General features: G+C 49.1%; 1 protein-coding gene across 6 annotated transcripts in view; it reads right to left on the bottom strand.

Moving 5' to 3' along the window:
• Positions 1-20,480, bottom strand: part of TAX1BP1 (Tax1 binding protein 1) — a 638,481-nt gene that overhangs the window by 106,358 nt on the left and 511,643 nt on the right. The window lies entirely within an intron of this gene.

The raw sequence follows: 20,480 nt of genomic DNA, 5'->3' as shown, positions 1-20,480 counted from the left end.
TAGTGTTGCGCTTATGCTAGAAATCAGAGAGGCTCCCTTTTTAATTGCTGTAAAACGCCTACTATTTATGAACGTACCCCTGTGGGGAACATAGGTGTGCTTTCTTGCCTTTATTGAAGGTAAGTAGTGGGTGTGCCTGATTTCCAGGTGTCTTTACTCATGCTCCTATGATTGTGTGCTCACTCAGAGTGGTCCCAATTGGGAGGAGTGAGGATGGGCACCCCTACGGTCGTTTTCTTATCTTGGTCGTGTTCTGTGCTGTTGTGACTGGTTAGGCTTCTAGTGTATGCAGTTTAAGTGTTGTATAGTCCCCTTCATGGAGGTTTGTCGTCATTTTTTGCTTCGAGTTTAGATACCATTGTTCCCCAGGTGCTGCACCCAGTGTGTGTCTGACCTTCTCGTGTCAGTTTTATAAGGACCTGATGTTCTGTGCGGGCCCACCGCAGTGTGAGGGAGTGCCAGGATTTCTGGTCCGGGGCGTTTGGTGCTTTCCAGTGCATTGCTATCAGCCTTTTATACATCACGAAGGCTAAGTCTATAAATTTGTGTAAGTGACTGTGCTTTTTTGTTCTTGTCCTCACTCCCAATAAGCAATATCTAGGGTCCGCTTCCAGTTCTAGTCCCGTCCAGTCTGATAGCACCTTCACCATCCTGTTCCATTCTATTTGCACCCGGGGCATTCCCAGACCATATGATAAAAGTGGGCAGCTGCTTCCATGCATCTAGGGCATGTCGGCGCTGTGTCGGGGAACATGCGTTTCAGCCTGGCCGGAGACAGATAGGTCTGGTGTATAAAGTTGAACTGGGTGTAGCGGAATACGGGGTTCCTTGATACCCCCCGAGCGTGTGACAATGCTTTCGACCAGTCTTCTTGGAGGATCGGGACGTGGCGGACCTTGTTCCACCTCTCCCTAGCTCTCTCTAAGTGAGGTTCTGAAGGCTTGGCAAGTATTTTGTATAGGTTAGATATTGCTTTAGTTTGGGCGTCGTCCTGTAACATGTGGTGTATAGTGAGGGACGTCTCTGGCTCTTGGGCCCCCGTTCCCCATGCTTTCTTAATTGCATGGCATATAGTGTGATACGATAGGAATTGACCCGGGCTCACGTCTGTGAGGGGCTGGATGGCCTCAAATGGCATTAGTTTACCATCTTCAAAACAGTAACCCACCAGTCGTATTCCCACCTCCGACCACACTAAAGCTGTATGCGGCGCGATCCTCTGTTGCTCAAAGAGACACTCCAGCGGAACGTGCAGGATGTAAGGAAGTGTTCCATGTCCCTTCTGGACATACCTCCCCCAGCATGCATGTGCCACAGCTAGTAATGCATTGATGGGTTCACTTTTGGGGTGTTTGTTTGACAGCCATATTAACAGGTGGTCTCCTTTTAACTGAGTCTGCATCCATACTGCCTCGGCTGAAAGCGGCCTGTGGAGCCATAGTTGCAGCCATTGCAATTGTGCCGCTGCGTAATAAAGCTCAAAGTTGGGTGCCCCTAGTCCACCTGAGTCCACCGGTCGCTGCAGTGTGGGTAATGCCACCCGTGCTCTGCCTCCCCCCCCATATGAGCTGCATCAGCATTGTGTTCAGATTATTAAAAAAGCTACGTGGGAGGACAATTGGCAGTGCCGTGAAGTAATATAGTAGTCTGGGCAAGATCAGCATGTTTGCGATCGCTACCCTGCCCGGTGGGGAGAGCGGTAATTTATTCCAGAAGCGTAGGGAGCCCTTCATTGAAGTTAATGCTCTCCCCAGATTACCGTCTCTGAGGTCGTCTGTGCTGTGGTAAATGTGGACCCCCAAATATTTAAATGTTTCAAAGCACCATTTCAGTCGCCCGTGTGGTGCCACCTCCTGTCTTCCTGGTGGCCATCTGGTCAGTGGGAACACACACGATTTGTCCCAGTTTACTGCTAGGCCAGATATCCTACCGAACTCCGCTAGGAGTGTCATTATGGAGGGTATCGACTCCGCGCCTTTCCGAGTGTATATAAGAGCGTCATCTGCATATAGCGAGATTACGTGGTGTGTTTCATTCCTAATTAATCCCCATTCGTCCGCCATGGAGCGCACTTTAGTTGCCAGTGGCTCCATTGCAATCGCAAACAATAGTGGGGAGAGGGAGCATCCCTGTCTCGTACCCCTTGTTATAGGGAAACTGTCAGAGATCACTGCACCCGTCTTCACTCTGGCTTGTGGTTTTGAGTATAGTGTGCGGATCCAGCGCACATAGTTATGACCTATTCCCATCTGTCTCATTGTAGTCAAGAGGTAATCCCATTCCAGGGTATAAAACGCCTTTTCTATATCTAGTGACAGCACCATTTCTTCATCTGCGTCGGAGGGGGTATCCCCCATTACACTCAGGAGCCTGCGGATATTTAAAAAGGTGTTCCTCTTCGGGATGAAGATGTTTTGGTCTTCGTGGATTAGAGTATGCATGATGGGAGCGAGTCTATTGGCCAATATTTTACCCAATATCTTACAGTCCAAATTCAGGAGTGAGAGTGGTCTGTAGGATTTTACGTCCGTGGGGTCGCGACCCGGTTTGGGGAGTACTACTATCATGGCCTCTGTCTGGGACGGGGGTAACTGTACGGTGGTCCAAGCTTCCTCAAACACCTTCAGTAGTTGGGGTTTCAGGCGGGACGAGAATGTAGAGTAGTACTCTATTGGGAGGCCATCTATTCCCGGCGATTTATTCCTGGGCATCTGTGTTAAAGCTAGATCTATTTCCCTGTTGTGAGAGGGGCTTCTAGTGTGTCCCTGTCAAGCTAGATCTATTTCCCCCGTTGTGAGAGGGGCTTCTAGTGTGTCCCTGTCTGCTTGAGATATTTGCAGCAAGGGGGTGCCCCCCAGGAAAGACTCAAATTGTGTAGCCGTGCACGAGGTGCACTTCGTATATAAGTTCTTGTAATAGTCTCTAAACTTTTCATTTATCTCTACCTGTGTGGTAACCGTATTGTGAGCATCAACCCGGATGGCGCCTATGGGAGAATGCTGTTTGTCCTCTCGCAGTAACCAGGCCAACATTCTACCCGACCTGTCGCCCTCTGTTTGCAAGCGCGTTAAGTAGTAGTTGTAGTCGTGGCAACGGAGTCTACGGTCTACTTCGTTCTATTTTATGCAGGCTGCTTGTAGTGTTGAGTAAGGAGATTTCCCCCCGTGCGGCTGCTATTTCCGCTGTTCTTAGTTCCTTTTCCAATTTGACAATTTCGGTATGTAATGTGCGCCTTACTCCCCAACTTGTAGTGATACACTGCCCTCTAACCACCGCTTTATGGGCGTCCCATTCCACAGCGCATGAGTTTGCAGTTAGGTCATTTATTTCCCAGAACTGTCGTATTGTGATATTTAATGTGTCTACAAGTGCCTGGTCCTGCAGCGCGTCTACTTGTAAGCGCCAAGTTGGGATCACCCGTCGGCTCCTGCCCCAGCCCAGTGACACCCTCAGCGGCGAGTGATCCGAAATTGTCTTCGCTAGGTATTCCGTTCCAACTACCAATGCGGCTATGTCCTGGGTGCCCCAGATTGTATCTATTCTAGTGTGTATTCTATGTGGGGGTGAGTAAAATGAGTATTCCCTCTGTAGGGGATGTTTTGTGCGCCATATATCATAAAGCCTCAAATCGCCCGCCCAGTGTTGCAGTGGGGTTATGATGTTCTTCCTTGCTACTGCGCTCGTTGGGGCGCTGGATCTATCCAAGGTGATGTCTGGTATACTATTAAAATCCCCACCCCAAACAGCCGGGGCTGATGGGTTTGCTAGCAATGCCGGTGTGAGGGTAACCAAGAATCCAGTTGTGCCTCCATTTGGGGCGTATATACCGACTATAGAGAGTTGTCTGCCATCTAGCTGGCCTTCCATCACCACGAATCTACCACATGGGTCTATTCTGTGTGCTGTTTGGTTGAATGGGACTCCTCCTGCAATCCATATCAGTACCCCCCATGCGACCGCAGAGTATGTTGTGCCTATCAGTTGTCCGCCCCACTTCGCGCGTATTTCCTGCAGATCTGGTTCCAGTAAGTGTGTCTCTTGGAGGATAGCAATGGGTGTTCCCAGTCGCTTGAGACATGCGTGAATACGAGATCTTTTATTTGTTGTGCCCATTCCCCTCACATTCCATGTCAATATGTCGAATTGATTACTGTTGCGATTAGTTTGTGGTGCCATGGGAAAGTGTGGGGTGGTTCCGTTCGTCTGCCTCAATCTTGCTCACTGGTCTTCCAATTTGCTGCCCCTCTGATAACGCTGTTAAATATATCTGCTTGTTCCAGCAGTGATTGCATGTTTGCGGCGGCTCTATAGTGTGTGTTTTTATTAATTTACTACTGCCCACCCCCCCAACTATACCCCACTCACTCGTGTCTACTAATATAAAACTACTTAACTCGTGAATATAAAAAGAAACCTGTATCCTTTTGGATTTCCATGGTGGTGTTAACATAGCGGACTCATGTGGCTCATTTGCGGGGCTCACACCAGACCGCAGACTACGTCTGCAATTGTTAGTGGACGCCCCCGAGGCGTGTGCTACCTCCCCCCGAAGAAACGCCCCGCCAGCGCTCGTATCGCAGCCCCGCCACTCGAAAACAAGATTATGCAAAAGATACACATTTTGAAGGGTGCTCATTCTCCATGTGCCCACGGCGCACCAGGGGGACCCTGGGACGTTCAGCCCACTCTCCCCCTAATGACAGAACCTTGAGCAGCACTGCTGGATGTGGTCAGAGATCATCCGCTGTTCTGGGGGTGACCCTAGGGCCTTTTGCTTCGTCCATTATAGTAGAGACAGAGCTGATCGTATCCGAGTCCGAATTAATCTCAGGTAGCTCCCGGATTACTTCGAAAGTGTTTTGTGTTAGCAGAGGGGTTTCTTTCAGAACTTTTGCTCTCTCTTCCGCTACCTGTTGGGCGGACGGTTGGACCCTGGTGCGTCTTTTTGAGCGTTTCCTTGACGTCGAGGTCGACCACTCTTCTTCTCTCTCCGCTTCATCGGCCATGCGCGCGAGGCCTTTGGCGTGTAGCCATGTCCAGACGTCTTCCGGGGAGTTGAATATGTGGGTGCGATCATCTGAGATCACTCTCAGCTTGGCGGGAAAGAGTAATGCGTATTTAATGTTGAGTTCTCACAGGCGTTGCTTAACCCTAACATATGAGTTGCATTTTCTTTGCACATCTTGAGTGAAGTCTGGGTATGTGGTAATGATTGATTCCTCATAGTTAAATGGGCCTTTGTTGCGGAACTGTTGTAGGATTGCATCACGATCCCGGAAGTTTAGGAATCTTGCGATTAATGGTCTGGGTGGTTGACCAGGGAGCGGAGGCCTATCCGGAATTCTGTGCGCCCTTTCCACAGTAAATAGCTTGGATGGGGCCCCGCCTAGCACCTCTTTGATTAGCCATTGTTCTAGAAATAATTCTGTGCTTTGTTGTTGCATATTTTCGGGAAACCCCAAGAATCGGATATTATTCCGGCACGATCTGCACTCAGCCTCTTCCGCCCGTTTCCATAGTGCCTTCAGTTTCGCGTCCATGCGTTGGATCTGTTTTTGGTTGTCCTGAACCGTGGGAGATAACTCTGACACCCCTTCTTCCACTGTTTTAACTCTTTCCGCTAGCTTGCAGTGATCTACACGGAGTAGGTTCAAGTCCTGCGATACTGCGTCGATTCTGCTCTCCAGGGAAGCTTTATTATCCATTATTGATTGTAGTACCCTCTCTAGTTGCGCAGATTGTGATGCGAGTGTACTCTCCAGTGATTGTAGTGACGGGCTTGTCGGTTGGTCGGTGGGTGGCGGGCCTTGCGTGGTTCGGTCTTGGTTGATTTCAGCCTACCCGCCATTGTGCTCGTTCAGTGGAGAGTCTTGTGGGTTGCGATGAAGCACTACCAGGTGTAGTGATGTGGCGAGAACCCCCCCTTTTTTTTATTTTTTATTATTTCCTTTTTTTTTGTTCTTTTGTCCCTCTACTTTGACTCAGTTTGTGATCCCCTTTCGCCCAGTTCCGCGTCCGGGGGCAGGTTTCAGCTGGTCCCGGTGCGCAACCCTGGTATCCTTGGTCTTGCCTCTGCTTGCTTTCGGGGTGTTGAGGGGGCGTCGGAGCCCAGCGGTCCCCTTTACTGAAAAAGAGTATCTGGAGCAGGTTGGCTGGGGACCAGTTGTGCCGGCCTTTGTTCCCTCTGACTCCTGGTCTGTACACTTGGGCCCTCAGTTCAAGCCCCTGTCCATGACGAGTCCAGCGCCAGGGGGGGCGTTCCGCCGGTCGAGCGCAGTTGCGAGGGGGTGGGGAGGGGGTGGGGGGGGGGAGGGAGCGTGGGTCGGCCCCGCCGACCCTACCGTAGTTAGTGGGCCCCTGCAGATATTCCGGGCCTCCTCCCACCACCGCACTCCGTTACGCGGTGCTATCTTGCAGCATGTAGGGGAGCTAATCCCTAGGTAGCTGTCCCTGTTCCTGTCAGTCCGGTCTACGTGTTCTGTAGCAGCGCCTCTGGTGCTGTGGGGGCCAAGAGGTGGTTGCCCTCACCCGTCCCTACCGTGCCCGGAGCTCCCAGACACCAGCGCCGGCCGTTTCCCTCCAGGCAATCACGCGGCAGGGCCCCAGTCCCGGGGTATCTCCGCGCGGGGCGCTTCACGGGCTTAGGGTACCCTGCGGCGTCTTCTTGGCTCACAGGACGATCCCGCGCGCCGCGCCCGCATACTGCTGCTTTGTTTCAGATTGATGGGCGCCCCGCGCTCCAGACTTCGCTCCGAGAGGTGGGCTCGGGGTGGTGGCCCCCACCCAAACGGATGCGTATGGCGGGGAGCACCTCACGGCCTCCCTCCGCCGCGTTCTTCGGGGCCTATCAGGCTCGGGATGCCCCGCCGGGGCCACAGGTCCACGGACCAAGCCCCAGCGCCCAGGAGCCCCGGGCAGCGCCTCCAGCCTCTCCGATCTCAAGATGGCGGGCGTTGCGCACCCCGGTCTCCGGACCGGAGGAAGGGAACGGATCAAAGGCCCCCACCTCGTCGGTACCGGGCTCCTCTTGCGTTACCAATTAGTCGGAGGTCCTTCCCACCTCCCCGTCACAACAGGGGTGTCCTTCAGGATGGTTGTAGCGGGCCGGGATGGAGCGCTCGCACTAGCCGTCCATCCCGGTCGCCATCTTGGCTCCTCCCCGTGTGTGACATACTGTTAGCGATTCCCAAATGGGTTGTGTAAGGAAATGCCTCCTTGGCATGGTTACCCCCTGACTTTCTGCCTTTGCTGATGCCAAGTTATGATTTGAAAGTGTGCTGAGACCTGCTAACCAGGCCCCAGCACCAGTGTTCTTTCCCTAAACTGTACCTTTGTCTCCACAATTGGCACAACCCTGGCACCCAGGTAAGTCCCTTGTAACTGGTACCCCTGGTACCAAGGGCCCTGATGCCAGGGAAGGTCTGTAAGGGCCGCAGCATGTCTTATGCCACCCTGGGGACCCTTCACTCAGCACATACACACTGCTTGCCAGCTTGTGTGTGCTGGTGGGGAGAAAATGACACTCACCTCAGAGTGCCATGCCAACCTCACACTGCCTATGGCATAGATAAGTCACCCCTCTAGCAGGCCTTACAGCCCTAAGGCAGGGTGCACTATACCACAGATGAGGGCATAGGTGCATGAGCACTATGCCCCTACAGTGTCTAAGCAAAAGCTTAGACATTGTAAGTGCAGGGTAGCCATAAGAGTATATGGTCTGGGAGTCTGTCCAACACGAACTCCAGAGCACCATAATGGCTACACTGAAAACTGAGAAGTTTGGTATCAAACTTCTCAGCACAATAAATGCACACTGATGCCAGTGTGCACTCTATTATAAAAATACACCCAGAGGGCATCTTAGAGATGCCCCTGAAAACATACCGACTCCAGTGTGGGCGGACTAGTTTTTGCCAGCCTGCCACACACCAGACATGTTGCTGGCCACATGGAGAGTCCCTTTGTCACTCTGTGGCCAGGAACAAAGCCTCTACTGGGTGGAGGTGCTTCTCACCTCCCCCTGCAGGAACTGTAACACCTGGTGGTGAGCCTCAAGGCCTCACCCCCTTTGTTACAGCGCCACAGGGCATCCCAGCTAGTGGAGATGCCCACCCCTCTGGCCACTGCCCCCACTTTTGGCAGCAAGGTTGGAGGAGATAATGAGAAAAACAAGGACAAGTCACTCCCCAGTCAGGACAGTCCCTAAGGTGTCCTGAGCTGAGGTGACTCTTACTTTTAGAAATCCTCCATCTTGCAGATTGAGGATTCCCCCAATAGGATTAGGGATGTGCCCCTCCTCCCCACCGGGAGGAGACACAAAGAGGGTGTAGCCACCCTCAGGGCCAGTAGCCATTGGCTACTGCCCTCCCAGACCTAAACACACCCCGAAATTGAGTATTTAGGGGCTCCCAGAACAGAGGAAGATAGATTCCTGCAACCTAAAGAAGAAGAAGGACTGCTGACCTGAAGCCCTGCAGTGAAGACGGAGACGACAACTGATATGGCCCCAGCCCCGCTGGCCTGTCTCCCTACTTTGAAGAAAACTGCAACAGCGACACATCCAACAGGGTCCAGCGACCTCTGAAGCCTCAGAGGACTACCCTGCATCTAAAGGACCAAGAAGCTCCCGAGAACAGTGGACCTGCTCAAGAAACTGCAAGTTTTGGAAACAAAGAAGCAACTTTTAAAGACCACACGTTTCCCGCCGGAAGCGTGAGACTTTCCACTCTGCGCCTCGACCTGCGGAAAACTAACTCTACAGGGAGGACTCCCCAGCAACTGCGAGCCCGTGAGTAGCCAGAGTTGACCCCACCCTGAGCCCCCACAGCGACGCCTGCAGAGGAAATCCAGAGGCTCCCCCTGACTGAGACTGCCTGCTTCAAGGAACCTGACACCTGGAAACCACACTGCACCCGCAGCCCCCAGGACCTGAAGGAACCGAACTCCAGTGCAGGAGCGACCCCCAGGTGACCCCCAGCCTAGCCCAGGTGGGGACTACCCCGAGGAGCCCCCCCATGCCTGCCTGCATCGTTGAAGAGACCCCCGGGTCTAGCCATTGATTCCTATTGAAAACCCGACGCCTGTTTGCACTCTGCACCCGGCCGCCCCTGTGCCGCTGAGGGTGTACTTTCTGTGCCTGCTTGTGTCCTCCCTGGTGCCCTACAAAACCCCCCTGGTCTGCCCTCTGAATTTGCGGGTACTTACCTGCTGGTAGACTGGAACCGGGGCACCCCTATTTCCATTGAAGCCTATATGTTTTGGACCCAACTTTGACCTCTGCACCTGATCGGCCCTGAGCTGCTGGTGTGGTAACTTTTGGGTTGCCTTGAACCCCCAATGGTGGGCTACCTTGGACCCAACTTTGAACCCTGTAAGTGTTTTACTTACCTGTGAACTTAACATTTACTTACCTACCCCAGGAACTGTTGATTTTTGCACTGGGTCCACTTTTAAAATAGCTTATTGCCATTTTTGTCAAAACTGTACATGATATTGTGATAATTCAAAGTTACTAGAATACCGGAGTGAACTACCTTTCATTTAAAGTATTGTTTGTAAATCTTGAACCTGTGGTTCTTAAAATAAACTAAGAAAATATATTTTTCTATATAAAAACCTATTGGCCTGGAATTCTCTGGGTGTGTGTTCCTCATTTATTGCCTGGGTGTGTACAACAAAGGCTTAACACTACCCTCTGATAAGCCTACTGCTCGACCACACTACCATAAAATAGAGCATTAGAATTATCTCTTTTTGCCACTATCTTACCTCTAAGCGGAACCCTTGGACTCTGTGCATGCTATTTCTTACTTTGAAATAGTACATACAGAGCCAACTTCCTACAGGTTGCAAAGGACCTGCCTCTTTAATATTCATGAGGCAGGTTGCACTTTGCGACCCATTTGGGAACGGCCACACTTGCAGAGACGGTGGCCTGCTGGGGTCAGCAGACCACCATGCCTGTGACTGCTTTTTCAATAAAGCAGTTTATTTTTTGAAATGCAGCTCGTTTTCCTTAAAGAAAAACTGGATGAATTTAAAAAACAAAAAGGACAAGTTTTCTTTTAATTTCTTCGGAGCAGGCAGTTTTCCGTGGGACCCCTTCCCATTTGTGAATGGGTTAACACCATTTTGAATTTGTGCGATTATTTTTCGACCGCATTCAGTCACAAAATAATCATGCATGGGCCTGCAAGTGGAAATTACGAAGGGACGCCCTTGGAACACTCCTTCCTAAATGTGAGTCGCAATCCCTATTTTGTGAGTCAGTAACATGATACCAACTTGCAAAATAGTGATGGTACATTGCACAAGGACATTTTGGGGTTGCAAACGGCGATTTTCACTATTTGCAACCCCAAAATTGATTAGTACATCGGGCCTGCCCCTTACTAATTACGAGTCACAATCCCTATTTTGAGAGTCGGTAACTGGATGCCGACTCGCAAAATAGGGATGGTACATTGTACAATGCCATTTTGTGGCCGCAAATGGCGATTTTCACTGTTTGCAAACCACAAAATCACGTTGTACATCTGGCCCTTAGTCGCTATTCATCTATTGTGCCCTGGGGTAAGCGTTCTCTGCTTGCTATCACTACCTTTAGCAAGTCAAATGTGCAAAGGAAATGAAAATGACTTACCTGTAACTGCAGTTCTCCAGTATTGGTATCTTTCATAGATTCACATGCTTGAATCATCCCAGTCGTCGAGGCGGGAGCCTCATGGTAACCTCAAATACACAAAGCAGTAGGTTTAAAACCACTAGGCCTAGGTAGGCCCCATAGTCTATTTTATAGACTATCCATTTTGTTTTGTGAAAAGACCCAAACTTTAGCGCCATCCAATCAGGCACCCTCCTGAACACTCCCAACAGAGGCTGCTTTCCCTTAGATTTTCTAGTACAAGTGTGAAGTCAAATATCTGTATATAAGGGGAGCCTCTGAGGGGAGGAGGGTGGGTCGCATGTGAATCTATGAAAGATGCCAATACTGGAGAACTGCAGTTACAGGTAAGTAACTAATTTTCTTTGCCAGTATTGGATCTTTCATAGATTCACATGCTTGAATCAGAGTAGCGAGCAGTAATGTTGGCAAACCAGTGAATTAATCTGCATCTTGCTTTATAGCAATTCTCCGACTGATATCAATAATCTTAATAAATATAACAGTAATACGAAAAATTGCATCTCTGCATATTATGGTATAAAAATGTGCCCCTGTTCTTATGAAGTTTAAAACATTTTAGCACAATATCAACAAGCGTTGGTATTACGGCCAGTACCAAGCGAAATATGATACTAATAAGCACCGTAATATAAAAGTAAATAAATGTCAATGAAATTGAAGAGCCATATTGCACACACCTTGATTGTGGGGGTGGGATGTTGTAAGAGGCTCACCTTAGCGAAATAAATGCCTCAGCACTGCCTGCCCCACCGTTGCATCCATGTTACTCGTTTCCTAGAGACAACAGTGCTTCGTGAACGTATGCTGGCTGGACCATGTGGCCGCTCTACAGATGTTATGCAGTGATACTCCCGCAAAAAGTGCGGCCGAAGTGGCTACCGCCCTTGTAGAATGGGATCTCACCCTGCTGCGGAGCGGTTTACCAGCCTGAGTATGACAGAATTGGATTGCCAGGACAATCCACCTGGCTATAGTCTGCTTGGATACTGAGTGGCCCTTTTTGTCACTCCAAAGGCCACGAATAACTGGTCTGATTTACGTATGCCTTGCGTTTTCTGCAGGTAAAATTTTAGACACCTTTTAATATCCAGTGAATGTAATGTCTTTTCCGCTACTGTCTGCGGATTTGGAAAAAAGGTTTTTAAGATGACTGGTTCATTCAAGTGGAAAGTTGAAGGAACTTTAGGGATATACTTAGGATTTGTCCTCAGGATTACACCAGAAGTAGTGAATTGGAGGAAAGGCTCTTTAATAGTGAAGGCCTGAATGTCGCTTACTCTTTTAGCTGAAGTAAGAGCCAGTAGTAACGCAGTCTTCCATGAGATGAACTTGAGATTTACTCTGTGAATTGGCTCAAAAGGAGCTTTCATGAGTTGCATTAAGACAACATTCAAGGACCATAACAGCGGAGGTCTCTGAACTGGTGGAAAAACACGGAACAGGCCCCTCAGGAATTGCTTTACAATCCTGGTGGACTATAACAAGACCATTTCTTGTGATCTACGGTATCTTGAGATCGCTGCCAGATGTACTTGAATAGAGTATGAAAGTCCTGACTTTGCCAAATGCAACAGATATGGCAGTATTTGCTCTGGAAGAGAAGAGATAGGATGTATACCTTCCGCTGCACACCATACACAAAAACATTTCCATTTAAATTTGTAAGTCTTATTGGTAGTGTCAGCTCTAGCTTTGGCTAAGATTTCTCTACACTCCGAGGAGATGTTTAGATTTACATACTCATTGAATTCAGGAGCCAAGCCGATAAGTGAAGAGATGACGGATCCGGATGTCTGACTTGTCCCTGGTGCATCATCAAGAGGGCTGGACTCTGAGTTGCACATGTGGCTGTTCTAAGAGCATTAGGAGTTCTGTGTACCACACCTGTCTGGGCCATCAGGGAGCTATTAACAGAAGGTGACAACCCTCTGTCTTTATTTTCTTGATGACTCTCGGTATCAGCGGGATCGGAGGAAAAGCGTAGGCATACACCCCGGACCATCTCATCGAAAACGTATTCCCCCACGATCCTTTCTGGGGAAGCCAACTTGCATAATAATGGCATTTCTTGTTCTCAAACGTGGCAAATAAATCGAGATTTGGTCTGCCCCATAACAGGAAGAGTTAGACAAATTGGTCAGCGTTGCCCACCAAGCCATGGTGGTCTGCATTATTGGTGTTATGCAAACTTTGTCCTCGAAAGAGCCCTGCACCTGAGTCCACTGTGCATCCAATTGTTCTTGCAGGGGTCGCATATGGAGCCTGCAATCTGGGACCAGCGGAATGCATGATGAGATCATCCCTAGCAATGACTTGTAGGTGCGGACTGAAACCAACTTTTTTGTAGAGTTTGCGTGCTAAGGAGCTTAGCTTTTGCTTCCTTTCCTGAGATGGATACGCCTTGCTGCGGACCGTGTCTAGTATTGCTCCTAAGAAATTCAATGTCTGTGTGGGGTGAAGATTAGATTTTTTATAATTGACGACAAGCCCTAGGCTGCTGAATAATTGGAGGCAAATCAAAATGTGACGCTCCACTTGAGGCTTTGAAGGAGCCTTTATGAGCCAGTCGTCGAGGTAGGGAAATACCTGCATGCCCGACAAGCGGAGGTGTGCTGCCACAGGAGCCAACATTTTCGTGAGAATTCTGGGGGCCGATTTCAAACCGAAGGGAAGGACTCGAAATTGTAGGTGCATACCAGCTACTATGAACCTGAGGAATTTGTGGTGGTTGCGGTGTATTGGAATATGAAAGTAAGCATCCTGGAGGTCTAGGGATGCCATATGATCTCCGGTATTTAAAAAGCGCAAGACATCCTGTAGTGTCACCATCCTGAACGATTGTTTCTTTAGGAACTTGTTTAGTGCTCTTAAGTCCAGAATGGGGCGCCAGTCTCCGGAGGGTTTCGTTACCAGAAAGAAGCGGGAATAGAATCCACTGTTCCTGTGAGAAAAAAGGACCAGTTCTATCGCTCCTTTGCGCAACATCACTTGTACTTCCTTGAGGAGTTGGTTCACTCTCTGGGGTGGAGGGCCTGACGGAGGGACGCCCGGTGGTGTCTGTGTGAATTCCAGAGTATGGCCACTGGTCACTACATCGAGCACCCACCTGTCTGATTTTATTGCTGCCCATTGAAGGAAGTAAGAAGTGATGCGACCTCCAATCTTCGAGACTGGTGTGAGGTAGTACGCTGATATGGCTGGTAGGTCATTGTTTCCTGCCCGTATCCCTTCCTCAGGCAGCCACTCTTCCTCTCGCTGGATGTTTATAAGCCGCGGCCGGCCACAACCGGTAACGTTGCTGCTGTTGGTGGTACTGTTGCCGGGGTACAGTGGAGGAAGACTGATACTGGGGTCTGTACTGATGGTAGCCCCCTCGAAAGGAGTAACCCCTTGCTCCACGAAAGGCCTGCTTCCTATACTGCAGGGTACCTAGTGATTTAGCCGTATCTGTATCTGTTTTGATGGCCTGTAACATGTCATCGACATGCTTTCCAAACAGACTTTCACCATCAAACGGCATGTCCAGAACCTGGCTCTGGACCTCCGGGCGGAAGGAGGTAGACTTTAGCCATCCTTGCCTACGCAGGACCGCTGCCCCTGCTAGTTGCCTGAAACCAGTCAAAGAAATGTCTACTGCGCTATCTATAATCTCTGCCGCAATCCGTTCACCTTCCTGCAATACCTTCTTCGCTTCCACCTTGACATCCTACTTCAAGAGATCTAAGAAAGCAGACATGTCTGCCCACATCTGGCGATCAGATCTCCCTAGGATGGCCAGGGAATTAGCTGCCTTCACAGTGATCGCCACTACCGAGGAGAATTTCTTTCCAATATTATCCAATCTCCTCCCATCTTTGTCTGGAGGAGATGCTATAGGTGTGGAAGGGTTCCTAGAACGATGCTGTGCTGACTGCGATATCACCGAATCCGGTTTTGGTTGCGACACTAAACAGGCCGGAGAATCATCAGGGGCCTTATATTTCTTCTCTAGCCTTGGCATTTGTGAAGGCACTGTCGCCGGATTCTTCATCGCCTTCAACCCCTCCTGCCATAGGAAATCTACTATCGGTATAGTCCTTACCGACCTCTTTGATGGCTCCTTGAAGTCATAAAGGAAACACTCTGTTTCTTGCGAAACAATAGACAGACCAAACCGCTTTGCTGCTCTCTCAATCAAATTATGAAAACCTCCTATGTCCTCAGGAGGCGAATCCACCGGACCTGGTGGAGATGGTGTGGGGACGAGGTAGTCATACCATTCGCTAGCCACTGACTCCCTTATCTCACCCTCTTCCCTCTTGTCGTCCGACGAGGGATGATCTTCTTGTGTTTGGTTACTCAATGGTATGCCAGTGTGCGGCGTCCCCAGGAGACTGGTCCTCGGGGTTTGACGAGGTGTCTGGTGGCTGTCAGGTCTGGGTGGCGTTATAGGTGTTGATGGTGGAAATCTCCTGTAGTAGTCGTTAAGCATACACTGAAGGTCTGCAACCAATGTGCTTGGCATGGGGAGGGATAATTGTTGTTCCCTCTGTGGGTATGAAGTTGAAGCATAGTTGGGTGGGTACTGCCCTTCATCTTCCTCATCAAAGTCCTGGCATTTTACATGCAGCTGAGAAGGATTACTAGCTGCACCAAACATTCCCTCATCTTGGGAATACATGTCCTGGTCGTCATCCAAGAGATGTTGCGGGGGGATATGGCAATACCTTGCTCGGGGAGGTATGTATTGGAAGAATGTCAGATGATTTCTCCCCCATGGTGATGAGTAAAAGAGGTAAGAATTTTGTTGAGTCCTCTTGAGAATATGTCATCATTGTTGACTATTGCTCCGGTGAAATCCCCAGGAGGGTCGACGGTTTATCCGCTGCCATTGTTGTCGATGGTATGGTCGTTGACGGTGTCTTCGTTGATGGTACTCTCGTCGACGGTTTGCTCGTCGACAATTCCCTTGTCAACGAGTCCCCTGTCGGCATTTGTCCCGCCAACGGTGCTGTCGTTGCCGGTGTGCTTGACGACGGTGCCTTCTTAAACCTCACTGACAGGTGCTTCGTCGACGGTAGTGCCTTAGTCGATTGGTGGACCCACGATGCCTCCACCGTCGATGATGTCTTCGTCGACGAAGCATTCTTAAATATTTTTGCCATAATGATCGTCGTCGTCGACGATAATGGTGACGACGTCACTATCATCGGTGAGACTGCCGTAGTAAACGTCGATGACACTCGATGTCACCGTCGACACCGTCGTCGACGGGCGTTTTTTGTCTGGAGAGCCTTACCGGTTCTTTCTTCGGTGACAGACAGGGATGCACTTTTAGCAGTAATCTTCCTCTGCAGAGGCGAAGTAGGCTCTGAACGAAACTTTTTTGGCAACCTTGTGTGGGTCTCTGATTGAGAAATATTCTTCTCATGTCTCTTTTGTGTCTCAGTAGAGACATTGTAGGAAGTTGCCTCTGTATATACTATTTCAAAGTAAGAAATAGTGTGCACAGAGTCCAAGGGTTCCCCTTAGAGGTAAGATAGTGTCAAAAAGAGATAATTCTAATGCTCTATTTTATGGTAGTGTGTTCGAGCAGTAGGCTTATCAGAGGGTAGTGTTAAGCGTTTGTTGTACACATACAGGCAATAAATGAGGAACACACACTCAAATACTTACTCCAGGCCAATAGGTTTTTATATAGAAAAATATATTTTCTTAGTTTATTTTAAGAACCACAGGTTCAAGATTTACAAGTGACAGGTATTTCACTCCGGTATTTTAGGAACTTTGAATAATCACAATAGCATGTACAGTTTTGACAAAAATGGCAATAAGCTATTTTAAAAGTGGACACAGTGCAAAAATCAACAGTTCCTGGGGGAGGTAAGTATTTGTTAAGTTCACAGGTAAGTAAAACACTTACAGGGTTTAAAGTTGGGTCCAAAGTAGCCCACCGTTGGGGGTTCAAGGAAACCCCAAAGTTAGCACACCAGCAGCTCAGGGCCGCTCAGGTGCAAAGGTCAAAGTGGTGCCCAAAACACATAGGCTTCAATGGAAATAGGAGTGCCCTGGTTCCAGTCTGTCAGCAAGTAGGTACCCGCATCCTCGGCAGGCAGACCAGGGGGGTTTTGTAGGGCACCAGGGGGGACACAAGCAGGCACAGAAAGTATACCCTCAGCGGCACAGGGGCGGCCAGGTGCAGAGTGCAAACAGGCGTCGGGTTTCAGATAGGAATCAATGGCTAGACCCGGGGGTCTCTTCAACGATGCAGGCAGGCAGTGTGGGGGGCTTCTCGGGGTAGCCACCACCTGGGCTAGGCAGAGGGTCGCCTGTGGGGCGCTCCTGCACTGGAGTTCACTTCCTTCAGGTCCTGGGGGCTGCGGGTGCAGTGCTGGTTCCAGGCGTCGGGTTCCTTGTAACAGGCAGTCGCAGTGAGGGGGAGCCTTTGGATTTCCTCTGTAGGTGTCGCTGTGGGAGCTAAGGGGGGTCAACTCTGGCTACTCACAGGCTCGCAGTCGCCGGGGAGTCCTCCCAGTAGTGTTAGTTTTCCGCAGGTCGAGCCAGGGGCGTTGGGTGCAGAGTGGAAAGTCTCACGCTTCCAGCGGGAAACGTGTGGTCTTTAAAAGTTGCTTCTTTGTTTCCAAAAGTTGCAGTTTGTTGAACAGGGCCGCTGTTCTCTGGAGCTTCTTGGTCCTTTAGATGCAGGGTAGTCATTGGACCGTGTTGGATGCGTCGCTGTTGCAGTTTTCTTCGAAGTAGGGAGACAGGCCGGTGGGGCTGGGGCCAAATCAGTTCTCGTCACCGTCTTCACTGCAGGGCTTCAGGTCAGCAGTCCTTCTTCTTCTTTAGGTTGCAGGAATCTATCTACCTCGGTTCTGGGAGCCCCTAAATACTGAACTTAGGGGTGGGTTTAGGTCTGGGAGGGCAGTAGCCAATGGCTACTATCCTTTAGGGTGGCTACACCCTCTTTGTGCCTCCTCCCTGTGGGGAGGGGGCACATATCTAATCCTATTGGGGGAATCCTCCTTCTACAAGATGGAGGATTTCTAAAAGTAAGAGTCACCTCAGCTCAGGACACCTTAGGGGCTGTCCTGACTGGAGGGGTGACTCCTCCTTGTTTTTCTAATTATCTCCTCCAGCCTTGCCGCCAAAAGTGGGGGCAGTGGCCAGAGGGGTGGGCATCTCCACTAGCTGGGATGCCCTGTGGTGCTCTAACAAAGGGGGTGAGCCTTTGAGGCTCACCGCCAGGTGTTACAGTTCCTGCAGGGGGAGGTGAGAAGCACCTCCACCCAGTACAGGCTTTGTTCCTGGCCACAGAGTGACAAAGGCACTCTCCCCATGTGGCCAGCAACATGTCTGGTGTGTGGCAGGCTGGCAAAAACTAGTCAGCCCACACTGGAAGTCGGGTATGTGTTCAGGGTGCATCTCTAAGATGCCCTCTGGGTGTATTTTACAATAAAGTGCACACTGGCATCAGTGTGCATTTATTGTGCTGAGAAGTTTGATACCAAACTTCCCAATTTTCAGTGCAGCCATTATGGAACTGTGGAGTTCGTATTTGACAAACTCCCAGACCATATACTCTTATGGCTACCCTGCACTTACAATGTCTAATGTTTTGCTTAGACACTTTAGGGGCATAGTGCTCATGCACATATGCCCTCTCCTGTGTTATAGTGCACCCTGCCTTAGGGCTGTAAGGCCTGCAGAGGGGTGACTTACCTATGCCACAGGCAGTGTGAGATTGGCATGGCACTCTGAGGGGAGTGCCATGTCGACTTAGTAATTTTCTCCCCACCAGCACACACAATCTGCAATGGCAGTGTGCATGTGTTAGGTGAGGGGTCCCTTAGGGTGGCGCAACATATGCTGCAGCTCTTAGGGACCTTCCCTGGTTACAGGGCCCTTGGTACCACTGGTACCTTTTACAACTGACTCATCTGTGTGCCAGGGGTGTGCCAATTGTGGAAACAATGGTACATTTTAGGTGAAAGAACAATGGCGATGGGGCCTGGTTTGCAGGGTCCCAGTACACTTCTCAGTCAAGTCAGCATCAGTATCAGGCAAAATGTTGGGGGTAACTGCAACAGGGAGCCATTTTCTTACAGACATGCTTCATCTTTTTGGCCATCTTTCTCTGTGGCTCGTCAGGCAATCTTCCCTTCTCACCTGTTCTTTTTAAGGAGTGAGAAGCATGAGATGACGTTTTGCTTTCATCTGAGGAAGGATGTTCCATGGCTTTCTGTTTCTGTAGGCACAAGCTAAGCCTACCCTCACGGTCCTTGAGGGTTTTTTTGACTGAAGGTGCGACAGATCTTGCAGTCTCTCACCTTGTGGTCTGGGTGGAGGCAGTAGATGCACTTTTTGTGGGGGTCATCAACATGTAGTCTTTTCTTCCCACAACTGCCACAGTCTCTGAACAGACCCTTTTTTGTCTTTTCAGACATGATATAGTTGGAAAGCTGGGTTCACTGAGAGAAAAAATTCTTGTCAGAAAAGGTAAACTGAGCAGAGCCCAGGGAGACTCCCTTCACACGAAGTGCGGTAGAAAATCGGAGGGAAAGCAGCCTCTGTTGGGAGTGTTCAGGAGGGTGCCGTAGCCTGATTGGAAGGCACTAAAGTTTGGGTCTTTTCACAAAACAAAATGGATAGGCTATAAAATAGCCTATGGGGCCTAACTAGGCCTAGTGGTTTTAAACCTACTGCTTTGTGTATTTGAGGTTACCGTGAGGCTCCCACCTCGACGACGGGATGATTCAAGCATGTGAATCTATGAAAGATCCAATACTGGAGAAAACCTGATTACTGAAATGAAACAATCTTAAACTTCACAATCTCCTTTTTACTTGAGTCTCTTATCAGTTTATATTAGGAATGACTAGAAACAGGCTCAGATAAGGTAGCAACTTTTATGAAAACCATTTGGCAGCACCCCCCCACACACATTTGCCAAGACCTGCCGCATTAATCGCTGCTGATGAAAGAAGCGGATTGGGTGGTTCTTCTAATTGTTGTTTCAAACCGTCCCTGCACATACTTCCTTTATTGTTTTTTATTATATCACTGTGTATATTTAGATTCTTGTGAAATGTCCTCTGAATGTGTCCCTGCAATCTTTTCAGTTGGATCTATTAACGTCTGTTATGTTTTGTTGAGATGGGAAAAACTAATTTTAATACACTAATCTGTATATATTCATTGATGAACACTAGTTTTTTCAGCACTTTGTGTTACTGAAGTAAAAGCTAAGAAAAGTCCATTAGATATCTGAGCAGAATAAATTTAAATTACAGTACACTGCTTCTTCAAGACCAGTGTAGACACAGAATCGTTGAGAAGAAGTGTACCAGCAATGGCTAATCTGCAAATGACCTATAGCAATTCCTTTGCACAGTGGTGCTGGGACAATTTTCTGAGTAGGGGTTCTGCCATTGTTACATCACTGAAGTCATAAGGATTGTGAAAAATCCATTGCTTATAAAAAGAACAAGTGTAGTAAATGTATTCAGTAGTTGAGTGGGAAGGTTGTAGTATGTAGCTGGAAGTAAATTTTGGCCACACTGTTGCAAATATATTACTAAAGGTGAGGTAGCGCACTGCCATTTATAGAAAACACACTTTCCACCGAAATAGCTACTAAATTTGCACAGCCCTACAGTTTTACTAATAAAACTATGCAGCTCACAAAATAGTAATGGGTGGAAATCAGGTTATAGCTAATATTTTATTTGCGCATTACCAAGCATATTGATTTGTTTTGTTCCTATCATAAGGTATGTTTTCATAACTGCTCATATATTCTGAAATAATTGTA

This window comes from Pleurodeles waltl, chromosome 10 (genome assembly GCF_031143425.1).
Source record: "Pleurodeles waltl isolate 20211129_DDA chromosome 10, aPleWal1.hap1.20221129, whole genome shotgun sequence".
Lineage (NCBI taxonomy): Eukaryota > Metazoa > Chordata > Amphibia > Caudata > Salamandridae > Pleurodeles > Pleurodeles waltl.
The sequence above is the reverse complement of the archived record's forward strand: the minus strand, read 5'-3'. Positions and strand labels throughout refer to the sequence as shown.